We start from the raw sequence: 3,935 nt of genomic DNA, 5'->3' as shown, positions 1-3,935 counted from the left end.
GAAGCTGATTTGGTCAGATCGCAGCTCCAGGAGAATCAGGATCAGGACAAGTATCACGGTGATGGGGGCCGTAAGACAAGGTGGCCCTGGTCACTGTCCAAGGATAGACAGCATCAAGGGCAGCCCTGCCTAGGAGCCCCTCCGTGACCACACCTCGCCAGACCTTCCCTGCGTGGGGGAAGACGACAGGGTGGCTGCCACCCTCCCACAGTGGGCTGACTGTGTGGGAGCCTGGCCGGACGCAGCCCTGCGGGCCCATTGTGCTGTCACTATCGGTTATGCACTTGGTGGGGCCCAGGATAAAATGCAAAGGTGGACGCGGGCTCAGAAGGTATTACGAATCGAACCACATGAGGAGTCTTCTGAGCCCGGGACCCCGAGACCTACATCCAGGTCTCTGGGGGATGCCGCCCAGTCTGCCGCTCTGGCATGATGGGTGACGTTTCAGACCTATCTCAGGTGTAGTTAGATGTTTTGTCGCCTGGTTTGAAAGACATTCGACCCCTCAGCTGACCCTGCTTTGCAGTTCATTCTCCAGGTGTCCGTGGAGCAAGGTGGGAAGTGAGCCCATCAGAGCTGTTGCCCAGCATGCTCGGCGGTTAATTGCTTGCGGACAGAGGAGACCATGAGAGACGCACGTTAAGGTGGCTCTCAACCCAGTGACAAAGTTGCCAGCCAGCTCCTCCGTGAGACCTCGTGGAGTGCTGGCCGTGCGGGGGGCACCCAAGAACACCCAGGGAGCGGGAGAGCGGGACACCTGGTCCACGTCCCTGATTTTGAGCGGTCGCCAAGGCAAAGCCCAGAAGGCTGGTGACCAGAGCCAGGTGAAGAAGCCCTCTTTGCTGTTTGCAGGAAGTTGCTTCTGCAGCAGGAGGGTCCTAAGCTGAGGAAGTGAACTGGAAAGCCAGCCACGCTTCCCACAGCAGACGCTCTCCCCATGGCCTGAGGGAGGCACAGCAAGCGGCAGACCCAAGGCTAATTCCAGAAGCTCGGTGGCAGTGGCAGTGGGTGACAGGACCGGCCCCTGCGGGCCCCTTGGACTCTCACCTTGCCGGGCAGGTTCCGCCAGGCTCTGCCAAGCCCAGCCCAGCGCTCCCTGGAGAGCAGGCTGCTTTCAAGGAATTTGAAACTGCTTGGGGTCAGGCAGGGGGTGGCCCCCTCAGCCCCTGGGGCAGGAGATAAGTTTCGGGGCTTCCTCTATCTCAGAGGGACTTCTCAGGTGTCTAATCCCTCTGGCTGACTCATTTCCCCTTCCACGGGGTTAGAAACTCTGGGATTGGATTTCTCCTGAGCCAGGCCCTCTAAGGAGATGGGGTCACAGCCCGACCTGCCGATGGGACCTGGGCTGGCAGGAGATCCAGCGAGAGCTGAACGCTGGGCCAGGGCAGGCTCCGGGCTGGCCGGCTGGAGACAGACAAAGTCCTCTGGGGGTGTGAAGCTGGGGCCCTGCCTGGGAAGCCGCCGCCCTCTCTGTCCTGTCCCCATCCCCAGGGCTCACTCACTCAGGGGTGTTGATCCAGATGATGTCCAGGTGGCAATAGTAGACGCACTCCTTGTCCTTGTAGGTAAAACACGTACAGCGTCTGGCTCGGTGATGCACAGGGCCCCCCTCGGCCGCCGGCTCTTCAGACCAACCTGTCCCCTGCTCCTGCCCGGGGCTTCGGGGACTTTGACTTTGCGCTGCCACCGTGGCCACAGTCTCGATGTCCCCCTCAGATCTGGCTGCAGTGGGGGGCTGGTGTCCACCGCTCCTGCCAGCGTCCCCAGGCTGGGGGCGAGGCACCAATCCTGCAGGAGGCAGATTGAGGGGCTCCTGAGCTCCTGAGTGCAGGCCCCTGGACACCCACCATCCCCCAAAAAACGTGGGAGAGGGGGACCATCACACTTTCTGCAAAGTTTGCAAGCTAGGTGCACTTTTTGCAAAGTCTCCAAGCGATGCCAACTGTTCCGAAAAGTTTATAAAGCTATAGCCCAGTTTCTGCAAAGTCTGCAAGCTGTGTGCGTACTTGGTGGAAAGCGTGCAAGCTGTTTTCACTTTTTGCAAAGGCTGCAAGCTATTTGCACCCGTTGGAAACTTTCGAGCATGCAGCACGCTTTCTGAAAGCTTTGCGATCATTTTGCACAGTTTCTGAGGAGTTTGCAAACTTTTTTGAAAAGTTCCCAACTTCATGAAAAATTGACCAAGTGGGTCCAGGTCGTAGGTCTCCAGACTTCACATGGGCTGCAAAGTCCAGTGCGCCTGGGGTAGTCGGTGGGTCCCACTTCTGCTCCCAGCCCTCCCCCAGGCGCCTCGGGGGGTGGCGAGCCCAAGCAAAAGGTCGCTCCCGCAATGTGCCCTTCCCCGCGACCCCGCCCCCACCCCAGGGTCCTTTTGTGTGCGCTCCCGCCAGGAGAGGCGCGCCTCCCCGCCGGCTTACCTGCAGCGGAGGTCACTGTGAGCCCAAAAAGGAGCCACAGCCCCAGCTCCATGAACCCCGATCTGGCGCGGGAGCCCCGGGCGCGAGGACGGACGCCTGTGGCTGCAGAAGGGGTCTCGGGCCGGGCACAGCGGGCCTCGCCCTCCAGCTGCGGGGCTTCGAGGCGGGCGGCTCGCTCGCGGCGTCCTGGCTCCGGCCAGGAGTTGGCTTCGGCGGTCACAGACTTCAGAGCGCGCTGCCCATCCCTGCGCAAGTCACGCCATGTAAATGCTAAAGTCATTTTTCACCCAAATGAAAAAAGAAAATTGGATTCTAATGAAGGCCACAAAATCACTGCCCGGTGCTCAGAAAAATCCCAGTTTCTCTCTTCATCGAGTCAGCAAACACTTCCTGAGCGCTGTGCTGGGTGCCGAGGACACAGTAATGAGCAAAACGTCTCAGCACCGCTGGAGCCGAGGGCTGACCCCTGGGAGCGTGTGTGCACGAGTACACACGCACATGCACACGCACACACACACACACGCACACACACGCACACGCACACGCACGCACGCACACACGCACACACACACACACACGCACGCGCGTGCACTCACTTCACACCCCCTCCCGCTGCTCTGCTGCTGGCCGATCTGCAGCCCCCACCTCCCCCACCCCCCGAGAAATGAAAGATAAAAGGCAGCGCAGAGAGTCTGCTACCTTTCATCGCAGGGGTAGGGGAAAAGCCACCCTTCTCAGCGTTCACCTAATGACACCTTACCCTTGCACAGGACCTGCCTGCCAAGGCCCAGGCTGTACTTTACACTCGTGACTCAGGGCATTGGCTGGCCTCCCTGCCTCTCCCCGCAGCTCCGAGCCCCTGGGTGCCAGCAGCGGCCCGGGAGCAAAGTCAACCAGGAAGCAGGTCAGTGTCCGGGGGTGACCGGGGGGACTAGCTTAGAGTCGCTGCACAGAGGGTGGCTTCAGCGAGAAGCAGATTTCTCTACCAGGCGAGGCTTCCTGGTGACCCCCTTCTCTCCTTCGTGGTCTTCTCAATGCACAGGTGGGAGGTTTCCCAGCTCACCTGGGACTTGTCTGAGCCAGCCTAGAAGAGGAGGGCTGGTCTATTTCATTCTTTACTAAGTCCACCTGTGCTGAGAACAGTGCCTGGGCACATAGGAAGTAGTCAAGAAAGATTTGTGGATGGATAGATGGATGGATGGATGGATGGATGGATGATGGATGGTGGATGGATGGATGATGGATGGTGGATGGATGGATGATGGATGGTGGATGGATGGATGAATGGATGATGGATGGATAGATGGATGGATGGATGGATGGGTAAGTGAATACCATATGTCAGACCCTGGGGATAGGAAAAATGTGTTAAGCTTCCTGTCCTAAAGGAGTCTGCAATTCTAATGCAGCCAAACATACAAGATGCTAAGTTGTCTTGTGGAGGTTTAAACAAAAGCACTGCAAGCAGAGGGGAAGGAATCTAGAAGCCTCCCTGGAGAAGTCAGAGAAAGCTCCCTA

The sequence above is a fragment of the Pteropus alecto genome, unplaced genomic scaffold, assembly GCF_000325575.1.
Source record: "Pteropus alecto unplaced genomic scaffold, ASM32557v1 scaffold45, whole genome shotgun sequence".
Classification (NCBI taxonomy): domain Eukaryota; kingdom Metazoa; phylum Chordata; class Mammalia; order Chiroptera; family Pteropodidae; genus Pteropus; species Pteropus alecto.
The sequence above is the reverse complement of the archived record's forward strand: the minus strand, read 5'-3'. Positions refer to the sequence as shown.